Source organism: Mus caroli, unplaced genomic scaffold, assembly GCF_978045245.1.
Source record: "Mus caroli unplaced genomic scaffold, Mus_caroli_1 scaffold_5, whole genome shotgun sequence".
NCBI lineage: Eukaryota > Metazoa > Chordata > Mammalia > Rodentia > Muridae > Mus > Mus caroli.
The window spans coordinates 25,022,581-25,050,471 of record NW_028227260.1 but is presented as its reverse complement, the minus strand read 5'-3'; positions in this window follow the sequence as shown (position 1 = coordinate 25,050,471).

Here is a 27,891-nt window from a genome sequence, read left to right as displayed (position 1 = left end):
GTCTGAGAGATCTCAGGGGTCCAGGTCAGTTGAGACTGCTGGTATTCCTATAGAGTTGCCTCCTTAGCTTCTCCCAGACTTTCCCCGATTCAACCACAGGGATCCCTGGCTTTTGTATATTGGTTGGATGTAAGCATATATATCTAACTCTTTCAACTACTTGTTGGGCCTCTGGGAGCCATAACATCAGTAATAGTGTCAGGCATTGGAGCCTCCCCTTGAGCTGGATTCAAGTTTGGGCCAGTCACTGAGTTACCTCAGTCTCTTCTCTATTCTTGTCCCTGCATTTCTTTTAGACAGGAACATTTTTAATGATATGCCATGACACGGCTTTTGTTCACTGTCATCCTAGGGCTCAGTATTGTATTTCTCATTTTAGACTATCATGAACAGTGCTGCTATAATCTTTGTTTGTAAGGTTTTTTAAATGAACATATGGTTCTTAATTTTCTTGGAATGATCTAGGAATTGGAATACCGAGTCATGTAGTAACTCCATTTTAATATCTAGAAAACTGTAAGAGTGGTTTAAAAACAGCTGAGTGTATCATAAAAATTCAGCAACCAGTAGTACATGAAGAGTCCATCGTTTTCTTTAATGTAATTATGACTCATGGTATAGTTTATTATTAATTTGGGGAAATCTATGTGAATGGATGAGTTGGGGGAGAGAAAAACCTTTCAAAAATATATTTCTTTAAAAAAGTGAAAAATACCAAAAATCCATCTTCAATTTTGAAAACTTCTTTCTTTTATTTTTTAAGATTATAATTATATCATTTCTTTCTTTCCTTTCTTAACTTCAAATCTTCCCATATAACCCTGCTTCCTCTTTCACATTTATAACCTGTTTTTCCTTAATCATAGTATACACACACACACACTTATACACACATATCCCACACATCTCTAAATATGTAAGTATACACTGCCAGTTGCTCTTATTGTCAGTCCTTCTAATAGGCACAGAAAGATACATTATTTAATATCTTATCATGTTTGTTTTACATTTATCCCATGGTATATGTGTGACATTGAGCATATTTTTATATCATTCTTGGTTATTTCTGTATATTCCTTGAACAAATATATATTTCAAATTCTTCATTTATTTTTCAGTCTTACATTAGTACTATTGTTGAGTTTCATGATATTACCATGTAATCTGATTAATAGAATCTTATCAGTATCATGTCTTGAAAATATTTTACTAACCATAAGGTAGATTTTCATGTTTCTTGACATTATTTGATAACAAGACGAAATGTATACACTGCTTGTGCGAATTTAGTCCAATTGGCTAGTAGGAAGTGAATATAGATATTACTCATAAAAATAAAAGTAAGGATACCATATAATCTAAGTATAACCCTTCTGAGTACATACCAAAGGAATCTAAGTAATTATATAACAGAGATACCTGTACATTAAATAGTCAATATATGGGTACTTCTGTCAATAAACAGATGAAAAGAAAAAGATAATTTAGTATATTCACACAATAGAATTTTGTTTACCCATAAAGAAGAATGAAATCATATAATTTGAAGGAAAATATATAGCACTGGTGAACCTATGTTAAATGAAATAAGCCAGACAGAGAAAATGAAACATCACAGGTATTCATATGTAGAATCTAGATGAATATATATATGTTATTAAACTAGAATTGGATCATGTAGAATTATGAAGAGATTTAAAGTGAGAGGAAAAGAGTAACAAAATAATATGAGTGAATAAGGGCACACTATATATTTTTCTCATATATAGAACTTAGACTAATTTTATCAATCTATGTGACAGGAAAGTGATGGGGGGATAGCTGTACTAATCTATGGGTAGAGACCTACATATTTAAAGGGCAGTTTGATACTCTTATTTATATAGCAGAATAATACTTATACGTTCAGCTTGAGGGCCTATGAGCTCCGCAACTGTTGTAGAGTTAACTCTAAACTTTACACACACACACACACACACACACATATATATATACACACACACACACACACACACACACACACATATATATATATATATAACCATATTCAGTTTGCATACAGCATTTGTCAGAGGTGTTTAATATCAGTTATTCCAACTTACAGTCCACTCTCCTCTTCTTTGCTCTTTTATCCCTTATTCTACATAATGCTTTGTGTCCCACTGTTCCTCTTTCTCCCTACACACACCCATTCGGTGCCCCTTCTTTTGCAATCTCCCTCCACTGCTTTGTAATTGCTCTGTGCCTACTAGAGATACTCTAATACACACACATCACATCAAAAGCTTCAAATCTAGCATCTGCATATGAGAGCTTGTCTTCTGAGTCTGGTTTTCCTGTGAATTTTGTAATTTCTTTACAACTTAATAATATTCAATCTTGTTCATGTGTTGCATTTTCATTATTCATTTCTCTGTCATTCCCTCCAGGAGGGAGATTTCACCAGTTTCATGTTCAATACTTGGCATTCTCTTTTCCCCACTAGGTGCTAGGTATATGGAGATGAAAATATGACTTCCTACCTTCAGCTCTTTTTTTTTCTCAATTTTTATTAGATATTTTCTTTATATACATTTCAAATGCTATCCCAAAAGTTCCCTATATGCTCCCCACACCCTGCTCCCCTATGCACCCAATCCCGCTTCTTGACCCTGGCATTCCCCTGTACTGGGGCATATAAAGTTTGCAATACCAAGGCGCCTCTCTTCCCAGTGATGGACAACTAGGCCATCTTCTGCTACATATGCAACTAGAAATAGGAACTCTGAGGGAACTGGTTAGTTCATATTGTTGTTCTGCCTATAGGGTTGCAGACCCCTTTAGCTCCTTGGGTGCTTTCTCTAGCTTCTCCATTGGGGGCCCACTGTTCCATCTTATAGATGACTGTGAGCATCCACTTCTGTATTTGCCAGGCACTAGCATAGCCTCATACAAGACAGCCATAACAAGGTCCCTTCAGCAAAATCTTTCTGGAATATGCAATAGTGTCTGGGTTTGGTGGCTGATTATGGGATGGATCTCTGGGTGGGGTAGTCTATGGATAGTCCCTCCTTTCATCTTAGCTCCAAACTTTGACTCTGTAACTCCTTTCATGGGTATTTTGTTCCGTATTCTAAGGAGGAATGAAGTATCCACCCAATGGTCTTCCCTCTTCTTGATTTTCTTGTGTCTTGCAAATTGTATCTTGGGTGCTCTATGTTTCTGGGCTAATATCCACTTATCAGTGAGTCCATATCTAATGACTCCTTTTGTGATTGGGTTACCTCACTAAGGATGGTATCCTCCAGATACATCCATTTATCCAAGAATTTCATAAATCCATTGCTTTTAATAGCTGAGTAGTACTCCATTGTGTAAATGTACCACATTTTCTTTATCCATTCCTCTGTTGAGGGACATCTGGGAAAATATGACAACTGAATCTTCCAGTAGTATTATGTCTAATTTTCTGAGGAACCTGTAGACTGAGGTCCCCCTGTTCCCAGTGTTGGGAATCCCACAAGAAGACCACGCTACACAACTTTAACATATATACAGAAGTCCTAGGTCAGACTTACGTAGCCTCCCTGACTGTTAATTCATTATCTGTGAGCACCTATGAAACCAGGTTAATTGATTATGTGAGTTTTCTTGTGTTTTTCTTGACCCACACTGGCTGGTATAATTCTTTTTCCTCAAGAGGATTCCCTCGTGGTTGGCTGTGGGTCTCTGTATCTGTTCTTTTTGAAGGCTTCATCTACCTACAGTATACAAGGGAAGAAGAGAGTTCTGTGTTAGGCCATTTTTGAATCTAGATACACAAGGTCACAAGTAGTTACTTAGATTAGAAAAAAAAAACCCAAGGAGCTTGTAAATGAGAGATAAGAGGAAAAGAAAATTTACTGTGTTCTCAGAATACCCCATCCCCAAATCCCATTAACTAGATAAGTTCATTATAGAACAGATGTATTTATTATGCAGTCTCACACTCTCTAAATAAATTTTCTCTGTCTCAGACACAACATTTGGAGTAATTAAACAAAAAGTGGTTGGACAAATCAATTTTCGCTTGATAAGTTAATTACAGGTGGATTCAGATAATTCTTTGGAATATATTATGAAAAACATATTCTGAGGGTCAACTGTTGGTTATGTTAATTAATTATTTCAATATTATAACTTTTAGCACTTGTAAGTAATCTACTCTTATTTCTCTGGCTGACAAAAATGTAATGCTTGGAGAGTTTAAGAGGAGTAATGGAACCATAATTTGAAGCCCCAGTTTTTGATTCCTATGGCAATAAAATCTTTCTACTATTCCACTCTGAGAATAAAAATGGTCAAGCCATATAAAATGAATAGAGGTTTGTCAAAAATCACATGAATATTAAAGATTTCTGAGTCATATCAGGAAGGAATTGACACTTGCCTAAGCTGTTGTCACTTTAGATCATAAATATAAAGCCCTGATATACATAGGAAATACATCTTAGAAGGATTTATATTTATAATCTAAAGACATGTAATTCAGGTTACACATGTGAAAGAATATCTAGGTGACAAACAGATTTATGACATGTCTCCTATCTGAAGATACCTTATATTCTAATTGAATGTCATTACTACAAAAATAAAATTCTTCCTCCCTTGTCTAAAACTCAATCTTATAATTATCTTTAGTGTTTTAGATATTAAGCAAAAGCTAGACATGGTGGTCCCTTTTTGGGTCAGCACTTATGGGGTGAAATATGAAATTTTCCATTAACTTGACACCAACATATTCTACACAGTACCAGTTTATACAAGATTTCCTAGAAGAATCTTGTAGCTGCAGAGGAAGTAGACACCAAAAGCTTGAAAAGTAGTATTTTAATTTGATTCCTGTTGATATAATAAATGCATTATGACCAAATCAATATAGGGGAGGAAGGAGTTATTCAGCACACACTTGCATGTCACTGTCCATCAATGAGAAAAATAAAGGCAGAAATACAAGGCAGGAACCTGGAAGAGAAAGCATGGGGAAATTCTGCTTGCTGGCTTGCTCACACACCCATGCTCATCTTGCTTTCTTATCTGTCCTAGAACTTCTTGCTAAGGGATGCTGCTGCCTATAGTGGACTGGGCCCTTATACATTGATTACTAATAAAGAAAATCCCACACAGACATAACTAGAGGCCAAACTGATCTGAGCCACCCTTCAATTTAGAGTTCTTTCTCCAGTGACTTTAGGTTGTGTCAAGTGTACAGTCAAATGAACCTGGACAGAATGAAAGCAATCTTGGACAGTACTTACTTGGTTTAGGACAGTATAAAGTAGCTCTTGAAAGTCATAGCTAAGATAACTGTATATTTTGTTTGTTTGAGAAAAGTGTGGGGACTGAAATGGGGAGTATTGATAATTACATTTGGGCGCAACTAAAAGGAGAGAGTATCCCAGTTTCAGAAGAAAAAAATTTACATATTCAAGAAAGTAAAGAAGTAGGTTCAGAAGGTTCCAAATTAAGCAAATGCTTATAGATGTGTCACTGATACAGAAAAATAATGATTCTTGTATGGAACAATTTAAAACATGGATCAGAAGAAGCCTCAGATACTAGGCTAGAGTTCGCTTTTATTTATAAAACAAGAGCCATTGAAGCAAAGATGGAATTCAAATTTTTAAAGAAAAGAGCCTGCATTTTGGGCACTAACAATGTGAAGAATAAACTCAAAACAGTGGGTACTGGCTTCATACAAATTGTGTATTTAAGGATTTTGTTCAGGAACGTGATATGATGAAACTGGCATTTCAGAAAAGCAAATATAGCAGTTATGTACAAAATCAATGAAGAAGAGTGGCTTAGTTAGGGTTTTTCTGCTGTGAACAAACACCATGACCAAGGTAAGTCTTATAAAAAACATTTAATTGGGGCTGGCTTACAGATTCAGAGGTTCAGTCTATTACCATCAAGGTGGGAGAATAGCAGCATCCAGGCAGGCATGGTGCAAGAGGAGCTGAGAGTTCTATGTCTTCATCCAAAGCCTGCTAGTCAAAGACTCACTTCCAGGCAACTAGGGTGAGGATCTTATGCCGACACCCACAGTGACACACCTACTCCAACCAGGTTACACCTGTTCCAACAAGGTCACACCTCCTAATGGTGACACTTCCTGGTCCAAGAATATATAAACCATCACAAAGAGCAATGCAGGGACAAAGGCAGCTGAAAGAGTCAGATGCAGATATTTGCACCAACCAATGGACAGAAGCAGTTGACCCCTGTTGTTGAACTAGGGAAGGCAGGAAGAAGCTGAGGAGGAGGGTGATCCTTTAGGAGGACCAGCAGTCTCAATTAATCTGGACCCCCAAGATCTCTCAAAGACTGGACCACTAAACAGGCAGCATACACCAGCTGATAAGAGACTCCCAAACACATACAATAGAGGACTGCCAGGTCTGTGTTCATTCAGAGATGATGAACCTAACCCTCAAGAGACTAGAGGCCCCAGGGAGTTTAGAGGTCAGATGGGGTGGGAGTGGGGCATCCATGTAGAGACAGGGGTTGGGCAGGAGGGGTGGGGTGTGGTGCAGTCCGAGGGTGGATGGGGAGGGGTGGAGAATTGGATATGGAGTGTAAAAACGAATTGCAAATAAAACTAAATTTAAAAAAAAGAAAAAGAAAAAATAGACATTTCATATGTATGCATGCACAAGGACAAATAATAAATATTTTAGGCTGTGTGGGAAACAACATCTCTGCTGTAGCTCTTCAGATTTCCTACTAGAGACCCAGAGGAGCATTAGCCAACGTGTAAACAAATGAGCATGGCTGTGTGCCAATGATACTTTATTCATAAATGCAGACAGAGGAAATGATTTGCCCTGTGGCTGAGGACTGTCTTACCTCTGGTTTAGGGGAATGATAACATGGCAAAAACAGTAGATGAGGCCATTAGACTGGGCATGTTTGTAATAGAAAATAAAACTGAATCACACATATAATCTCAAAAAATGTTAAGTACTTACATTGGCTGAAATAATTTTGATAGAACTCCATCGGTACTTGTCTGAAAGTACCAAATATTTAAGATAATGTATTTTTGCCTGTGTTATGTGATCACTTCTCTTTGCTTTCTGTGAATACAGTCTTAACCCTTGAAAGAATATGTCAGTGTACATAAAGAAGGGTATTAACTAAATAAATGCACTGATATGCTCAGTAACTTAAACAGATGTCACGTAATCAGATAATTGAATTTTTTTTAAATTTCTTTATGAATCCAATGAGTGTTTATGAAGACCATGCCATGAACTAAATCATTTTTTTAAAGATTTATTTATTTATTATATGTAAGTACACTGTAGCTGTCTTCAGACACTCCAGAAGAGGGAGGAGATCTCGTTGCGGATGGTTGTGAGCCACCATGTGGTTGCTGGGATTTGAACTCTGGACCTTCGGAAGAGCAGTCAGGTGCTCTTACCCACTGAGCCATCTCACCAGCCCCCATGAACTAAATCATTAAATTGACTCAGAGTTGTTACGTAGTATATAAACTAACCAAGAAAACAGATGAATTGTGAGAGAATTGAGGAACTTATTGAAGCCAATAAGGCATAGAAGTAACATTGTGGGGTTTCTTTCTTTCTTTTTTAAATCGTGGAAATCCTCCTAGGAGGATGCTAGGGGGGAAAAGTTTTATGAATACTTTGATGTTTTCAGTATATTGAGCATTCCTTCTCTCAAGAAACAAGTCAAGGCATTTCTGAACAAGGGCATATTGAACATTATAAAACAGTAAATGAACCAAAGGGAAAGAGGATTTAGGAAAACTTGTTGATTCCAAATGTAGTAGAGGTTGAAACCCGAAATCATTAAGAGCTGACTGTGTGTGAAAATGGTATTATCAAATGTCAATAAAATGTGGCTCACAAAATTAGCATAAGGAAAGGGGGTTGATACAGAAACTGGAAATAAAAGTAAACTGTTGGACCTTGGAAGATAGCTCAAGCTTTTAAAAGTAAAGTATTAAATTTTCATAATGTTGTTTAGTCTATGATCAAACAATAGGTAGAATAGTCGGTGAATTTGTTCTGATAGTACTGGAAAGTCTAGACACTGTGGTGAGGTTCTTCACAGAGCTGATTTGGATGGTATTTTTAATTTTTATTTCACTACCCAGAATATATTAAGGACAATGGAATGGATGCAAGATGATAGTGCTGTAGCTCATGCTCATTTTCATCTCATTTACACCTTCCTTACATCATCTGGACAGGTTTCCTGCTTTGTTTTGTTTTGTTTTGTTTTGTTTTGTTTTGTTTTGTTTTGTTTTGTGGTTTGCTGCTGCTGCTGCTGCTGCTGTTGTTGTGTTTTGTTTTCTTTTTTATGATTAACCAGGGAAACAAATTGCCTTTTTGTGCTAAAGCTCACAACATCATTAAATGGGAGGACCACGTCTTCAATTTTCAGCTGGGTAGTTTGAAGGTCTGTATAGAATGAACCTGCCATTATCTGATATTTTAATGGCATCATTCAGGGGAAGAGATTACTGAAAAGTATTATTAACATAAAAAATAGCTCTCTTACTCCATTTTTTAAAATAAGATATCAAATACATTTTCACTATTAGGAACAAAATAGAAAAAATGACTCAATTAGTTCACAGCAGCAAATGTAGAGGGTCAGATGAGTAATCTTAATGAAAGGGGAGCATGATAGAAGAGCACAAGGAAGGAAGACAGTAAACTTTTGATGTCGTTCTTGGCACATTTTCTGTGTAAGTAATGTTTCGTTTCCTGTTCCTCCCTAGTACCTCTTGGCCTTCTTAGGTGACAAGCTAATACATTATACTACACAGTGCCAGTGACTAATAATACCTTTAATGTTGTTTTACTGTAGAGAATACTTGCATTTAAAGGGAGACTCTGGAGGCCTAATATAAAATAACACATCTGTAATAGAAAAATTTCTATAATTTGGCCATATATATATATATATATATATATATATATATATATATGATAAAGCTATTGAATGATTCTTAAAATCACCCTTTGCTGGCTGATATCTATTCTGCATATGTATAAATAGAGCATAGAATAATAATCATTGCCTATGCTATGCTAGAATCATCACTTTTGTATTGGCATATATTCATTGTATAAAACAGTGGCTTTGATTACATTTCATATAACATATATATTTGATCATATTCATTCGATCTCTTAATCTTATATCTACTGATAAGTATAGCTACTGCCCTTCATTAAAGAAGCTTCGTTTTACAGCAAATGAAGATGATTTTCTTTATTTAGCCATTTCTAAGAGAGACTTTTATATCAGGTTTCCTGCTAGTTTAGCTCTCATTTTTCTGTCCACCCATTCACAATGTTTCCTTATCTATAGATGTAGGAGCCATAGTTCAACTCATTGAGCAGGGATTGTACACAATCTATTGATGTCTGCATTGCTTTTGGTTGTGATGGAATAGACTATTTTTTGAAACATTCCATGCCTATTTCTTCTTCCATCCTCTCTCTTCACTGATATTTTTTAGTGTTTAATTACTGTTGGTTAGTTAATTAATTAGTTTTAGTATTTAATTAATGTACTGTTTTCTGTTTCATTATTCTTTATTATGAACATTTTGATATATAAGTTAAATGATTTATTTTCTTAAAGTAATGTCTCTTTTGAATGTTCTAACACTTAGTATTGATTTCATTGAATGCTTGTAATAATGCTTTCAAAAGAATTTTCATTATCAAGTTGTTTTTAGAAATCCTGGGTTTTGAGAAATGCAGAATAAATTATTTCTGTATTTAATGTATTAACTACACATTATTAATCTCCAACGAAATTATAACCTTTTCCACCTTTACTTTGATTTTTTAAAAAGAGAATCTCAGGAAAAATATATTATATAACATGTTTCAACATGATTGACATTTATAACTTAGTCAATACCACAACCTGGATGGAGTAACAAGTGTAATTTGGAAGTCACAGTAAGTGGTAGCACATTGAATGTTCAGAAGTGTCTTTTCATTTAGCTTGTGCTTAGTATCCTAATGTTTGCTATTTATTTTTCTTTATACATAAACCTTCATCTTCTGATATAGTTTACATGTTTTATGTTTATAAATAAATCAAGTATTAAAAGATTGGCTTCCAGGTTGTGATATTGGTGGAAACTTTAGTAGGTAAGGCCTTATTGAAGGTCATTAAGTTATTGGACTTTAACCTTTAACATTATTGTAAGACTATAGCCTGAAACAGTACCAAATTCTGTTAAGGATACAGTTGTAGGAGAATTCTTTATATATTGTTGGTGGTAATGAAAACATTGTACCATCTCTCAAGAGAAATAAAAAGTAAAGATAAAAAGTGATACTGTTTGTTTTTTATGTCCCAAGTCAATTAGGTAGTTATTGGTATTCTTTTAATCTGTTTTTTTTTCATTTTTCTACAAGTATAAAACAAAAACCAACAGTAAATTAGGAAACAACTTACATATCTCATAGAAAGAGTATAATAAACCAACCATAGATAGATGATTATCATTAGAAAGTGGAATTTACCCATTTTTCAGATATAACAAGGATTTGACTATGCTGTGCTCCTAAATAATGTCTTAAAATAGATACCATATGGCAAAATAGTATCTGCGCTAGAATTGACTCCTGACTATAAGGGCTATTGTCTTTTCTCTGTTTAATCATCAGTAATGCAACACAGAATCCTTATCTCTATTCTATGACCAACATTGTCCATGCTATTTATTCAAAATATAGACTTTATACCATGTCTAACTGTTTTTAATTATTTATTACTTAATTTAGATATCATGAAAACACTAATGGTCCATGGTGAAGGGCTTTCAAGGAATAGGAGAATGAAAACTCTGTTATAAAGGGGTAAAAGAGGATTTCTAAACCAGGAAAGGGTAAACTAGGGTAGGAGAGTGGAGAACAAGTTAGAGGAAAGAATACTGGAAAGGAGAATTATCAATAGAGATTTCAAAAATGTCATAGGGAAACATAGTACTGTTAAAATTTCCTAAAATATATACACACATATAGAAAGAGTTGAAATGGAACTACTGCATAATCAGACAAAAATATTCCTACAGAACACCACAGAATAACAAATAAAAAGTCAGTGACTGGAGTGTTTAATTAAAATGGCCTATTTTATATATATATATATATATATATATATATATATATATATATATATATAAACAAACAAAAATGTATTAAAAAAAGTCAGTGACTTCTTTTGAGGTTGTTGACCAGTATGATCTTAAAGACCCCTGTGCTTTAGAACTTGATGGTAAGACCCTATTGCTTAAGCCACCACATAATTGAGTCATAGAATAAGGAGACATTAAACTGACCTGAAAACTTCACCCTTTTTGTCTAGCTTTCAGATTGATGGAAGATATCACACAGGAAACCAAAGAAGAAAAGTAATTTTCAGGTCTATGTAGCTGTGAATCCTGTTATTTACAATAATTATTCACCTGGCAAGACATTCAACAGTGGCATGAACAGCATGGGAGTAGTCAACTACTTTGTGCATGGATTTAAGTCCCATCCACAAGATGGAACCCATATCTGGCACAGTTATTACTGATATAATAGCCATAGTATTAAACTAACTCCTAATGATTCATTGCTGTGCTATAAATGATTGCATTTCTCAACCCTCACCAGAGAAGCTCATATTTGTAACAGTGATTAACACAAATACTCACAAATGGACAAGGTCCATAGTATAATAGATTTCAGAACACTAAATGAAACACACACACACACACACACACACACACACACATACACATGGGTCAGGGACTATTGCAGGAGTGTAAAAATCAAAGTGGTATGTGAGTACAAAGAAGCAGAACACAGCAGAACATTTGTGTGTGTGTGTGTGTGTGTGTGTGTGTGTGTGTGTGTGTGTGTGTGTGTGTATGAGTGTGAAAGCATGTACAAAGCCTGAACAAGCCCAAGATAGCCCAAAAGCCAACATAATGAAGGGAATTGAGCCTGAATTCCCATTTCTAGCTGAGGAGCCATGAACAGACAGAGGATCAGTTTTCTCTAAAGAATAAAGATCCTGATGTATAAACCATTTTTGAGTGGAAGACTCCATATTCAAAAATATTGAGCAACAAAAATTAGCCTTTATGGGAACAAAAAACAGACACAACAATTAAGTGAGTACTGACAGGGGACATGGTGCATCTGGGTAAGGGAGGGTGAATATAATCAAAACACAATGTACTAAATTTTCAAAGAAATATATTAAATAATGATGAAACAGGGCCAGACTGATGGGTTCTGCTCTTGCTGAGGACCAGAGTTTCAGCACCCACTTCACACAGCTTACCACCTTCTATAGCTCAAGCTCTAATATATCAACCTCCCTATTCACCTGGTATGCACTTGTACACAAACTTGCCCGGATATATACATAAATAAAAACAAAAGGAGAAACAGAAGTTGTCCATAAAACACAAATAATGTTCAATATCACTATCTATCAAAAAATGAAAATTAAAACTACATTGAGATTTTGTTTCACCCTAGTCAGAATGTCTCACATTCAGAAAATAACAATACTGGCAAGGATATGGGCAAAACCAAACCCTTTTCCACTGACTGTGGTAATGTAATCTCTCCAGCCATTAAGGAAGTCAATATGGATAGTTCTCAAAACAAAAAATCTAAACACATACATATAAGAGCGGCACTCAATGAACTTATCAGGTTATATTTATAATATGTATATTTTATATACATATCCACATAATATATATGTATGTATATCTGTAATATATATTTAACAGTAATAAAGAAATAAGCCATGAATTTTAGAAGGAGGAGGGAGACATGGGAGTAGTTAGAGGGAAGAGAGGTAAGGGGATATAATGTAAATACATTACTCGTATATGAAATTGTCAAACAATAAAAACATAAAACAAAGATCTGTCATTTGACCCATCTATACTATTGCTGAGTATGGATCCAAAGGGATCCACATCAACATATTCCAGAGACATTTGCACATCAATTTTTATTGTATACTATTTACAATCACAAAGTTAAGGAACCCACCTGGGTGTCCAACAACAGATCAGCGAATAAACACAATATGATATGTTCACACAGTGAAATGTCTTTTATTCATAATGAATGACATTATGTCATTGGCAGGCCAAAAGATAATTCTGACTCTAGAGGGTACATCCTGTGCCTTAGATTTTTTTTCTTGCTTCAGTAGTGTAGTTATTTGAGCTAGAAAACAGTGGGGGTTCTTTGAATTTTCTGTTACAAATGCAACCTTGTATCAGAGAAAAAGGTGAGGTTTGATACAGTAGGAGTTTTGAAAGGTTAGAGGGCCTAAGGATCTGTTATTCAACCCTCTCAGAGTTTTACCCTTGCGATGTCAAGCTCAATGCTCTCCTGTCCAGAAGTGCAAATGAGAGCTGGGAAGTCTAAGTCTGCTGCTGCTGCTGCTGCTGCTGCTGCTCTAAATGGTTAACCCCTATGGTTTCCTTTTATGTGCCAGAAATTCCTTAGGGGTTCTCATCCACTATTTCATGTAAATGTTGCTTGACTATTGATGCTCTGCCACTGGGTCTCTGACAACTACCTTGTGCCTCTTCTTCAGCTAGAGGGAAACAATCAAAGCTGCAGCAATGAAAATATAGCTGACAATCAATGAAAATATTACTCACATCCTTCTATGACTCTAAGTGGTTTACACAAGGCTTTGGATGATTATTAATTTCTTATGTAACCTTGGCAGAGTGGGACTTTTTAATAAAACCAGCCTAATTGTATTGACTTCACTGATACAAACGAAGTACTCTCCTCAAAGAAATAGAATGGAGGGTGAGAAGAAGCAAACAAAAGTCTAGTAGGCAAGAGTAGAATAGTAAAAAAAGACATTTGCACATCAATTTTTATTGTATACTATTTACAGTCACAAAGTTAAGGAACCCACCTGGGTGTCCAACAACAGATCAGCGAATAAACACAATATGATATGTCCACACAGTGAAATGTCTTTTATTCATAATGAATGACATTATGTCATTGGCAGGCCAAAAGATAATTCTGACTCTAGAGGGTACATCCTGTGCCTTAGATGTGCAAAGTGGGGCGGGTGGGGGGTGTGAGGGGACTGTAAGTTGTAAGTTAAAGAGCAGCATGGATATTGAGGACAGCTAAAATTTCTGGTTTTTTATACTTGAGAATGGGGAGAGGGGAAAAGACAGGTTTTGACCATGCTGTGTAATCAAGGGAAAGCCTAGCAAACTTCATTCAAGGCAAACAACAACAATAACAAAACCCCAAACAACTGCCTACATCCTCTGAATTCTAAAAGAAACAACACAAAAAAACCTGAAATTGGTACAAAATATTTATTTACTATTTGACCAAAGAAGGATGAAAAAATCTATTTGCTATCTATTGCACCTGTGGAAATTTACAATGTATATGAAATTATGAGACAAAACTCCAAAGATAATATAGATTTATCTCTGAGACCTTTGGAGCTCTTTTTTTGGGAAGGAAACCACTGGCCCTTGGGTTGCCATTTCTGTCTCTGTTCCTAGTGTTCCTTGGCTCTCAGCAGGAAGAAGCGAATGTTTCTCTGTTTAGAATTTAAACTATCCCCTGTGTTCTGTCTATGCCAGCCAATTTGCTGTCAGCATGGGTTCATGGCTATAACTCTTTTAGAACATGTGATACATCTCCAAGAGTTGAACTTCCAGAAAATCATATAGACATTGAACTTTCTTATTATTTCCAAATGGTTCTGTGCTGGTCTAATGAGCTGACTTAGAAAACAATTAAAGAGAGTTAATGGGGATGATGTTGTCAGAACTGCAAGAACTGTACTATTTTCTAAACCAGTGTGGGATTCTCCTTAGCCTTAATTGGCTATTTGTTTTGAGGAAGGAAGAAAAAGGCAGAGAATAAGGTCCTTACAGCCATACAAAATTAGCATATAAAAGTCCAGTTGACCAGGAGTAAGGCTACAACACAGCTATCCAGATTGACTAAATGCCACTGGTACACTTGAGTGTCTAAAGATGACCCATGGCCCATTATTATTATTTTTATTAATCATTTTATTTGTTTAAATTTCAAATGATATCCCCCTTCCTAGTTACCCCTCCACACACACCCCATTCCATCCCCCTTTTTCCCATCCCCTTTGCCTCTGTGAGAGGCTCCTCAACCAACTCACTCATTCCTGCCTCACTGCTCTAGCATCCCCCTACCCTGGAACATCAAACCTCCACAAGGCAAAGGGCCTCCACTCCCATTGTTGTCAGGTAAGGCCATCCTCTGCTACATATGCAGCTGGACTCATGGATATCTCCCTGTATACTCCTTGGTTGGTGGTCTAGTCTCTGGGAGCACTGGGTGATCTGTCCAGCCAATGTTGTTCTTCCTATGGGGTTGCAATCCCCTTTGACTCCTACAATCCTTCCCCTAGCTCTTCCCATGGCACATTATAATGCATAGCTTTGGGTAAAAATGTAACGTACCACAAATAGATCATGTATAACTGTGTGAAACTGTGTGTAAAAGAGCATGCTAAATGCCTATGCTATACAAATGAGCCCAAAAGCCCATGTAACAATATAAAAATCCCATGTCTATCCAGCATGGTATTTGAGCTGCCCATCTCTTTTTCTTTTCTTGTTTCTCCAGCCTGGTTCTGACCTTGGATGTGTATCTTTAGATAAACTGTCTTGTTTCTGTTGGCAACTGTGTATCTCTTTTTAGTTCCTTCTTCTGGAACATAAAGAACCTTGATCTCTACTAGAGGAATGCTTTGATTCAAAACATCAGTCACTATCTGTCTAGCATATTAGAATATAACCTTTTATTAGTTCAGTGAACCCACGTTCCAACAAGATGCCTGCCTGTTTTGGCCATATGGTCCAATTCTTCTATGCACCTCTGGGTTTGTTTCCTTTTTTTACAGAACAATTTTATCAACAAATTCTAGACAACCACTGAACAGAACTTGAAGAGAATAATGTCCCATTTTAAAGTACCCATTTTCAGAGTACTTAAATTTACAATGAGAATCATTCGTTCTCTCTTTCATCTCAAAGATAATCCGCTAAGTCATTTACAATTAACCTCGAAAGTGCTCTGCCAACTGAAGACTGGATCTCATATTGATGTTATTGCAGTATCCTTATAAAAACACTGCGTTCATTTATTGATATGAGAAGTGTTCCTTGAAGTGTACACAGAGTAATTGAGGTGATAAATTAACCATTGTTATAAACACTTGCGGCAGATATCCACTATCTCCATGCACAACTGAACCAGGCTGCAGGTTTTGAGCTCCAAATTGAGAATTGAGGAATGAAGGCATAGCACAATTTATTTTATGTTTAAAGTCCATGCCACAGACAACCCTAAATGATCAACTTTTCATTGTTTGTCTCATCCTGAAGGAATTATAATGTAGATTCTTTATCCTTGTTCTAGTGTAAAGATCAGCCCAATTAGTTACAAAGTAGAACTACATTCAGGCTAGTTCAGATCATAAACAGGAATTCCAATTATACTAGATGAAACAGCTAAGGAAACATTCTAGTAGAAGAAATAATTAAGAAAATATGCTATGTGTAGAAAATAATCCTGCAGTTATCTCTTTCATTTCTTTAGTGTGTGCTATGTCATATATATATGTATATATATATACATATATGTATATATATTCCATAAGATATTATATCGCATATTATGGAAATTTATTGCACCTGTGGAAATCTACATTTTATGAAACTATGAGACAAAAGCCTAAAGATAAAATGGTACATACACATATATTCTGTTAGATAGATTATAATTAACATTATCTAATTATGCATGTTTCCTCTATTTTCTCATATCTCCAGCTTATAAATGCATATATTGATATGGTGCCAACTCTGTTAAAATTCTAGATAATTTTATATCTATTTGATAAAGTCACTGAACTCTTACTTTAGAAAATGGTAGCTTCTTGAGTTATGAATTTATCACAACCTAAAATATGTTCACTGTCCATTACAGGAACCAATATAATTTTAACAATTTAAATAAAGGCTTCAGACAGGTGGAAATTCATATATACTATGTTGTAGGGTTTCTATTGGTGTGATAAAATGCCATGATTTAACAACTTGGGGATGAAAGGCTTTCTTTCAGTTTATAACTCTTATAGCATACTCTATCACTGGCAGAAGTCAGGGCAGTATCTCAAGGCAGGAACCTGGAAGCAGAAGCTGATGCAGAGACCATGAAGGGGTGCTACTTACTGAATTGCTCCTCATGGCTTGCTCAGTCTCGTTTCTTATATGGCTCAGGTCACCAGTGCAGGGGTGGTAACATCCACAGTAAGCTGAGTCCTCTCACACCAACCACTAACTAAGAAAATAACATTAGAGTTGTCAGTGAGCCAATCTGGTGGAGATATTTTCTCTATTTTCTTCCAAAACAACTCTAGTCTGTGTCACATTGACATAAAAACCATCCAGCATATATTGCAAGTGCCAGTTATCAATGTGAGAGAAATAGAAGGCAGCATTGCCAGAGCTTTTACTCTGGTAAAGAAAAGTGACTATATCAAGTCAGGAATGTGAAAATTTCAGGAATTTATCAGAGTGGAGCAGAGAATTCAAATCCTATCTTACATGATCTCTATCCCCACTCAGTTTAGTTGTTTTGTGTGTGTGTGTGAGTGTGTGTGTGTGTGTGTGTGTGTGTGCGCGCGCGCGCGCGCGTGCGTGGTAGAAACTAATCCTTAAAATATACTAAAGAAGATTTATTATATTCTACTAATGTATCAGTTCCAGAAAAACAAGCGCCTTATTTCCAATTATCCTCACAAGTAACTTTGATTCAACCAGTTGGATAATGAGCTCACTCCCAAACCAGTCACTGTGGCTAAGGGAGTAATGTACTTCTGGGGACCAATCTTGAGCCACTTGCCCATTTCAGAATCTCAGGGTATGATTACATCAAAGGGAAGTGGTTTGCTCTTTAGATAAAACAAAAATATTTTAGAAACAAAAGAGTAACCAATATGTTTTCTAGTATATAAATTATATTATTTAAATCATGTCTTAATCTCATTTGTACTATTCTCAAGTTAACACTTATCTTAAAATGCAGCATGCAAGTTATGTCAGCAAAGATTGTTGACTGCTACAATGTTCATTAAGTTATGAAAGGATCTTACTGTACAAGAAAGCTGATATAGCCAGTATGTGGTGTTTGTTAGCTAATCATCTTCCCTCTAGACATGTCCATTTCTAAGTTGAATAATAATACTAGACAATCTTTCTAGTGATGCCATCTTTAACCTCAACTGCCTATATGCTTCAGCCACCAGAAAGAATTAAGATAAGCTTTTAAATGTGAACTGATTTAAATGCCTCAGACTCAGAGAAGAGAATGTTATATTTGCTTATAAAATCAAAATTGGCCGGGCGTGGTGGCTCGCGCCTTTAATCCCAGCACTCGGGAGGCAGAGGCAGGCAGATTTCTGAGTTCAAGGCCAGCCTGGTCTACAGCGTGAGTTCCAGGACAGCCAGGGCTATACAGAGAAACCCTGTCTCGAAAAAACTAAAAAAAAAAAAAAAGAAAAAAAATCAAAATTGTTCATATACTATAAACATGTTTGTGATTTTATTTTCTATACTTGTAGTACAGAGTATTCAATGAGTTAAACAAACTTTTAGCCCATCCTAGGATGTATCTATAAATCAATGGTCACCTTTCAATGGCAGGTATAGATACTTAAACCCAACTTGTTCTTTTTTTCAGAAATGAAGAAAAGCAAGGCAGTGACTCCTTAGCCCTATGTTTTGAGTGATTAAAAACACGAATCAAATTAATTTATATAATTTTGTTTGTGTGGAGCTTATTTTTGAGACAGTTTTCTCTCTGTGTAGCCCTGGCTTTCCTGGAACTCACTCTGTAGAGCAGGCTGGCCTCCAACCTACAAAGATCAGCCTCTCTCTGCCTTAAGATCAAAAAGATGTGCCACTACTACAAATTATCATGACACCCAGCCAGTCTTTCTCTCTGCATCTTTGTATCCTACCAGAGATACTGGCTACATCTTCATACTTTATATGGTGGTTAGGTGGTAGCACTTAGCCACTCTCATGACATGGTAGTAAAAGGAATCCCGCAGTTATAGACCTTCCCTCATTAGATTATGGAGAGGAACACATTTTTTCCATTAGTTTCTGTAGAAGTCTTATCTATTTTTTCATGTTGGCAAGAATTAGGTCAAGGGCTCATGCTTCAACTAATACTTTGTTCAAGGAAATGATAGTGTATGACTTACCTAGAATGATGTCTGTTCATATGTGATGTTAGAAAGTACATTCAACAAAATCTAAACAGTGCTTATTAAAAGTCAAGGAAGAATGGATTTCAGTATTTGTCTTAGTCAGGGTTTTACTGCTGTGAATAGACACCAGGACCAAGGCAAGTCTTATAAAAAAACAACATTTAATTGGGGTTGGCTTACAGGTTCAGAGGTTCAGTCCATTATCATCAAGTGGGAGCATGACAGCATCTAGGCAGGCATGGTCCAGGCAGAGCTGAGAGTTCTATGTCTTTATTCAAAGGCTGCTAGTGGAAGAATAACTTCCAGGCAACTATTGTGAGGATCTTAAGTCCACACCCACAGTGACACACCTACTCCAACTAGGTCACACCTATTCTAACAAGGCCACAACTCCAAATGGTGCCACTCCCTGGTCAAAGAATATACAAACCATCACATTCCACTCCCTGGCCCCCATAGACTTGTTCAAACACATGAGTCTATGGGAGGCCATATTTAAACATAGCATAATGCAAAATGCAATTAGTCCAACTTTCAAAGTCCTCATAGTCTATAGCAGTCTCAACAACAACAAAAAAAGAAGTCCAAATTTCAAGGTCTCTTCTGAGGTTCATCCAATCACTTAATTGTAATCCCCAAAGAGAGACAGGAAACCAGCTGGGCAAACTCCAAACTCTGCATCTCCATGGCTGATGTCAAAACAGTCTTAGATCTCCACTCCTTTTTCATCTTTGTTGATTGCAACAAACTGCTTTCTCCTGGGCTGGTTCCACTCCCTGTTAGCATCTTTCCTCGGCATGTATCCCATGGTTCTGGATCTTTAACATCTTTGAATCTCCAAGGCAATTTCAATGTTACAGCTTCTTGTTACAGTGTCTGGGATTCCACTTGATCTTTTGGCCTCCTCTTAAGGGCTGGCATGACTTCTCCAGCTCTGCCCTTTGTAGCACTCTAAGCTCAGGTTGATCCACTCCACTACGGCTGCTGTTCTTGGTGATCACTCCATGGTACTGACATCTCCAACACACTGGGGTGTTCCACTCCAACTAGGTTTCACCAATAGCCTCTCATAGGCTCTCTTCATGGTGCCAAGCCTCAAATCCTTTGCATGACCCCTTCACTCCTGGGCCATCAACTACAGCTGAGGCTACATCTTTTCCAATGGCTTTCCATGACCTCTCATAGTGCCAAGCCTCACCTGTTCTTCAGTACACCTTCATGCCTTCAAAACCAGTACCACCTGGGTGACTCTTACTCATTACCAAGTCCAACCGCAGAATGAGGTACAACCTTGGCTATCTCTGGAATATAGCTTATTTGTGCTCCCAGAAAACAATTTCCAGACTATTTCATCTCATTGATGCTGGTCTCAATTATTGCTAATTTCATAGCTCCAGCTAACCAGCATCAATTATCCCAGTAGTTCCTTTCATTCTTAATTCTAGGGCCAGAGTCACATGGCTGAAGCTGCCGAGTTTTGCTGCTTGCAGGAACTAGAACATGACCCCCATGTACTAGTACATTATCACTGGCTTTATGTTTTCCAAATCCTTCACTACCTAAGCTTGTTTGTCCTGGATCTTGCTCTGTAGATTGACCTTGAATGCAGAGATCAGCATGCCTGTCTCCCGGGATTAAAGGTGTACATCACCATGCCTGGATCTAAATTTAGCTGGGTAGGATCTTGCCCCAAAGTCCTACTACCTTAATCTGTTATCTCTTAGAAGACAGAATTTTTGCTCCATTTCACTTCCTGGTACCCCTTTAATACTCGAACCATATATTTTATATTTTTCCTTTCTAAGTTTGCTATGCTTGTTCGAACTTCTCTTCATAAGACATAACAAGAGAATAAAGTATCTGCTGGGCAGTTTTGAAACTTCCTTTGTCAGGGCAGTTAATCTGAGTCTCTTCACCTTAGTCTCAGGCAGACTTTTTCAGACAATGTAGTCACATTCTTCACCAAAATACCACAGTCTTTTTTTTTTTTCTTACTTTTTGGAATGTTTTTTTTTAAATTGGGTATTTTCTTTATTTACATTTCAAATGATATCCTCTTTCCTAGTTTCCCCTCTGAAAATCCCCCTCCCCTCCCCCTCCCCCTGTCCCCCAACATGGTCCCATTCCTGGTCCTGGAATTCCCCTATACTAGGGCATAAAGCCTTCACAGGACCAAGGACCTCTTCTCTCATTGATGACCAACTAGGCCATCCTCTGCTACATATAGCTGGAGCAACAAGTTCCACCATGAGTTTTCCTTGATTGGTGGTATAGTTCCAAGGAACTCTGGGGGTACTGGTTAGTTCATATTCACGTTCCTTCCACGAGGCTTCAGTCCCACTCAGCTCCTGGGGTATTTCTTTAGCTCCTTCATTGGGGACCTTGTGCTCCATCCAATGGATGGCTGTGAGCATCCACTTCTGTATTTGCAAGACACTGGCAGAGCCTCTGAGGAGATAAGTCCTGCCAGCAGGCTCTTGTTGGCAACTGTCTAGTGTCTGGGTTTCATGGTTGTTTTTGGTGTGGATCCCCAAGTGGGGCAGTCTCTGGATGGTCATTCCTTCAGGTTCTGCTCTGAATATTGTCTCTAACTCCGCCCACGAGTATTTTGTTCCCCATTCTAAGAAGGAACAAAGTATCCACACTTTGGTCTTCCTTCTTGTTGAGTTTCATGTGTTTTGCAAATTTTATCGTGTGTATTATAAGTTTCTGGGCTAATATCCACTTATCAGAGAGTGCATATCATGATTTCTTTTGAGATTGGGTAACCTCACTGAGGATGATATCCTCCATATACATCCATTTGCCTAAGAATTTCATAAATTCATTGTTTTACTAGATGAGTGGTACTCCATTGTGTAAATATATCACATTTTCTGTATCCATTCTTCTGTTGAGGGACATCTGGGTTCTTTCCAGCTTCTGGCTACTATAAATAAGGCTACAATAAACATAGGGGAGCATGTGTCCATTTATAAGTTGGAACATCTTCTGGATATATGCCCAAGAGAGGTATTGCTGGATCTTCCAGAAGTAAAATGTCCAATTTTCTGAGGACCTGCCAAACTGTTTTCCAGAGTAGTTGTACCAGCTTGTAATCCCACCAGCAACGGAGGAGTGTTCCTCTTCCTCCACATCCAGCCAGCATCTGCTGTCACCTGAATTTTTGATCTTAGCCATTCTGACTGGTGTGAGGTTGAATCTCAGGGTTGTTTTGATTTGCATTTCCCTGATGATTAAGGATGTTGAACATTTTTTTCATGGGGTTCTCAGTCATTCATTATTCCACAGTTGAGAATTCTTTGTTTAGCTCTGCACCCCATTTTTAATAGGGTTATTTGATTTTCTGGAGTCCATCTTCTTGAGTTCTTTATATACATTGGATATTAGTCCCCTCTCTGATTTAGGATTGGTAAAGATGCTTTCCCAATATGTTGGTGGCCTTTTTGTCTTATTGACAGTGTCTTTTGCCTTACAGAAGCTTTGCAATTTTATGAGGTCCCATTTGTCAATTCTTGATCTTACAGCACAAGCCATTACTGTTCTGTTCAGGAATTTTTCCCCTGTGTCTATATCTTCGAGGCTTTTCACAACTTTCTCCTCTAAAAGATTCAGATTCTCTGGTTTTATGTGGAGTTCCTTAATCCACTTAGATTTGACCTTAGTACAAGGAGATAGGAATGGATCGATTTGCATTCTTCTACATGATAACAACCAGTTGTGCCAGCACCATTTGTTGAAAATGCTGTCTTTTTTCCACTGGATGGTTTTAGCTCCCTTGTCAAAGATCAAGTGACCATAGGTATGAGGGTTCATTTCTGGGTCTTCAATTCTATTCCATTGATCTACCTGTCTGTTGATATACCAGTACCATGCAGTTTTTATCACAATTGCTCTGTATTACAGCTTGAGGTCAGGCATGGTGATTCCACCAGAGGTTCTTTTATTGTTGAGAATAGTTTTTGCTATCCTAGGATTTTTGTTATTCCAGATGAATTTGCAAATTGCCCTTTCTAACTCTGTGAAGAATTGAGTTGGAATTTTGATGGGGATTGCATTGTATCTGTAGATTGCTTTTGGCAAGATAGCTATTTTTACTATATTTATCTTGCCAATCTATGAGCATGGGAGATCTTTCCATCTTCTGAGATCTTCTAATTCTTTCTTCAGATCTTTCACTTCCTCAGTTAGAGTCACACCTAGGTATTTTGTATTATTTGTGACTATTGTGAAGGGTGTTGTTTCCCTATTTTCTTTCTCAGCTTATTTATCCTTTGTGTAGAGAAAGGCCACTCATTTGATTGAGTTAATTTTATGTCCAGCTACTTCACTGAAGCTGTTTATCAGGTTTTAGAGTTCTCTGGTGGTATCTTTAGGGTCACTTATATATACTATCATATCATCTGCAAATAGTGATATTTGAGTTCTTCCTTTCCAATTTATATCCCCTTGATCTCTTTTTGTTGCTCTGGCTAAGACTTCAAGTACTATATTAAATAGGTATGGAGAAAGTGGGCAGCCTTGCCTAGTCCCTGATTTTAGCATCACAGTATTTTTTAACTTAATTTTTATTTTCTGAGAATTCATACATGAGTATAGGATTTAGGTCATTCTCCTTCACCTGCCTCAAACTCTTCCTCAGATAGACTACTCCTTCTCAAGAACACTAGGGGTATTTTAAAAGGGCATAGGGAAATGTAATATAATATAATATTATATATATATATATATATATATACCATTTTAGCTAATGATCCATTCTAAGAAGCATAGACTATCTAACAAAATCCTTAGTCCCATGCTTAAAAAACCTCCCTTTGTGTTATTAGTCACAGAGATATTATAGACTCCTACAACACTGTGGACTCTTGCTATTGTCATTAGTTTACTTCTAGAACCTGAGGTAAGAGCTTAGAAGACACCCAACACTGCACTCAGGGCTTTGAAAAATCAGGCTGGAGGCGGTAAGAATAAATTTCTCAGTAACCCATGCATTGTTACTGATATATGACTTCTAGTCTGTCATTATTAGCAATAGGTCTCTGAGATATCAAATTTTAAGAACTATGCAGTTTCATTAAATAAATATGATCATGATTCGATTTCAGAATCAGTTACTAAAAAGTAGCCAGGACTTGAAGAAAACTAGGGTTTGGGGTTTTCTACCTTTCTTGCCTTGCAATGACTCCTGGAAAGATTTTGTGGCTTGGTGACTACTTCCAGTTACAAGAATGATTTCATTTTGAACATTATGAATTTATTTAAAAAAAAACTTACCTATATATTCAAAATTCCTTTATGTGTTGTCATGCTTTTTAGTGCAGCAGTCTGCAGTACAGAAGGAGAAATTTTCTGTCTATTCTTAATATTACACTGTTCTCACCTCTCTTCCCTGCATCTTTGGACTAAAGAAGAAAACACAAGTCCTCCTCCTCCTCCTCCTCCTCCTCCTCCTCCTCCTCCTCCTTCCTCCTCCTCCTCCTCCTTCCTCCTCCTCCCCCTCCTTCCTCCTTCTCCTCCTCCTTCCTCCTCCTCCTTCTCCATCCACTTCTTCCTCTTCATCAATTTAATTTATGCTTCTGACTTTTATTATAGCTAAGGCTGACTAACATTGAAATCCAAGCTCTTTAGTGAAGCATGTTTATCAGTTCTGAATTCATTTTCATAGGTGCCACAACAATGCACAGCATCCTGATGCAGAATAGGTACGCCTCCACCCCCACCACTAACCAGAACTAATGTACATTTTGAAAGCTACAATTTTTCAAATGGGTGAAGTAATTTACTAAATTGGACCAAAGTTCTTATAGGAATATGGAATAATGGTTCATAGTTTCTTATACACAGTTAATGCAAAATAATCATAATAATAGCAATTGTGAGCAATAAATGTTAGTTATATAAGGATAATGCTTTTTCCTCCATATGTGTTATATACATTAATCCCCTTTTTCATGAACTAGAAGCTAGAGTGTCATTCTATAGCTTTTCTTGTTTCCTGTCCCTCAGCCACTATTTTGCACTTTGTACTGTTGATCCTTTCTCTTTTGACATCTCCTAATACTGACACTACTTTCACTCCTGGGTTCATTTTCATTAAGCTTATTGCACTTGGGGCATAAGATTTCTCAGGATTTTGGTACAACTCTTTGTGCCTGATTTGGGTCTTAAGTATTAGAGTTTATTGATCTAGAAGTTATCAAGAACCAAAACATGAGGATTCACATAGAGAACAAGGGATGATTAGCATGTAACAGAATAGAGCATTGATGAGATATGTTAGAAACAATTTCCAGGCAGCCACTATTTTCGTTATATAGCTAAGGACCTATATCAGAGTACTCATGAGAATTCCTTCAGTGCATAAAAGAACAAACACATTGTTTTCTTTTCACTTTTACCTTCTTTGTTTTACATTTATTTGACATTTTGTCATATAATAATCTATATTTCTAAGTTGTTATACAATTTACTGTTTCTTTTTCATTCTTTCCTAAATTTGTTTTAATATTTCTCTTTGGCATTTTGATCACAAGAATGTTATAGCAAATAAACTCATTAGTCAGAACCTTAATTAATAATTCTGTAATATTTTTGTACTATATATTATAAAAACATAAAAGTGTGCAATTAATCCTGATAGGCAAAATGAGTCATTTAAGATAGTCATAGAACTCAACTCATAATGGTATATTTTATGACAATGCATCTAGAGTTTTATTTGGTACAGGGAGTCAACGGAGCAAACAAAAGACAAAGATAAAAATGCTTAGTTCATCTGTGGTGGTTTGAATATGCTTGGCCCATGGGAAGTGGCCTTATTGAAGGAGGTGCAGCCTTGTTAGAGGAAGTGTGTCACTGTGGAGGTAGGGCTTTGACATACCATACATATGCTTAAGTCTGCCCAGTGTAACCAGATCCTCTTCTTGACTGCCTGCAGAAGATAGTTTCCTTCTGTTTGCCTTCAGATCAAGATGTAGAATTTTTGGCTTCTCCAGCACCAAGTCTGCCTATGGAATGTCTTATTTCCCACCATGATGATAGTTGACTGAACCTGTGAAACTGTCAGTCAGCCCCAATTAAATGTTTGCGTTTATAAGAGCTTCCTGGTCATGATGTCTCTTCACAGTAATAAGACTCAAAATAAGACATTATCTAAATAAAATCTACTTTAAGTTATCCAGCACATAAGATAGAAAACAGTCACAACATTTACATACATATGCATATATCATCTTATTCAAAAGTTCATCCTAAAATTTGCATAACATATCATGTTGCCAATTGCACAGCTGTCTTTCCTTCTTAAAGGAAAAGGTTGTGTCAGGCTGAGTTGCTACTCCAGTTGGTAAACAAGATAATATGGGAAAACAGACAAGTACACCCGCACATGTACCCCACATACACACATGCATGCATATATACACCTACACACCCCAATTACCAATAGTTTTATTCAAGACATTTAGAAGAATTCAACTATCAATCTTTTCTTTCTTCCTATCTTGCTACCTCCTATTTCTGTCCTTGGGGAAATACAAGTGTAAAAGTTTAGGTTTTTGCATCAATTCTCTAAAACATTTTTTGAAACTCTATAATTTACTTTGTATCCTCTTTATTTCAAGACTAAATATTTGAAGCTATGTCATGATTCTGACAAGACACTCCTATAAAAGCACCCAATACATGGACTGTTAGAGAAACCCGATTACATTATGCCCTTCCTTTTCTCCTAGAATCTTGTAAAGCAAACCCTACAAATTTCTGTTTTTCCATCCAAGGAAAGACTGTTCCTGCTATGGCTAGTCAAACATGTAAGCTATCTTTCCATGAGAGCTCTGTTCTTAAAACTACATAATTAAGGCACATTTAAATCACTAATACTTCTCTGTCTCTCAGTCCCTTCCTTTTGCTTTTCACTGCCTCTGTCTCCATACCACTATCTAGATTTTACCAGGAATGATAGCATCTTATTTTGATTAATTGGAATTTCAGCTATGAGGAAGATTTTTTTGATAGCTACTCATTCCCTATTTCTTCACAGCCACTAATCATTCAGCTCAAAAAGCTGGAGGATGGATCTTAGATTAAAATTGTAATCTACATTCTCTTTCTCTCTTTCATACCATTAATATTATACCTTTGTCAACAATGTATGCCATGTCAAAATGATTATAGACTCCTTTTTCTCTCTGTCATCACTAATGCAGAGAATATTTGTAATATGCATATATATTTAGGCCGTTTTTATATAGATGCCTGTCTAGGAAGTTACACACATATATGTGTGTGTGTGTGTGTGTGTGTGTGTGTGTGTGTGTGTATATATATAGGCCATTTTTATATAGATGTCTGTCTAGGAAGTTACACACACACACACACACACACACACACATATATATAGATATAGATATAAATATAGATATAGATATTCCTTTAACAACAAATAGCATATTTCAGCTAGTAGTTTTTGATGTCCCTATGCAATATAGTATATAAATTTTTGTGTTTGTTTACCTAATCAACAATCAAACC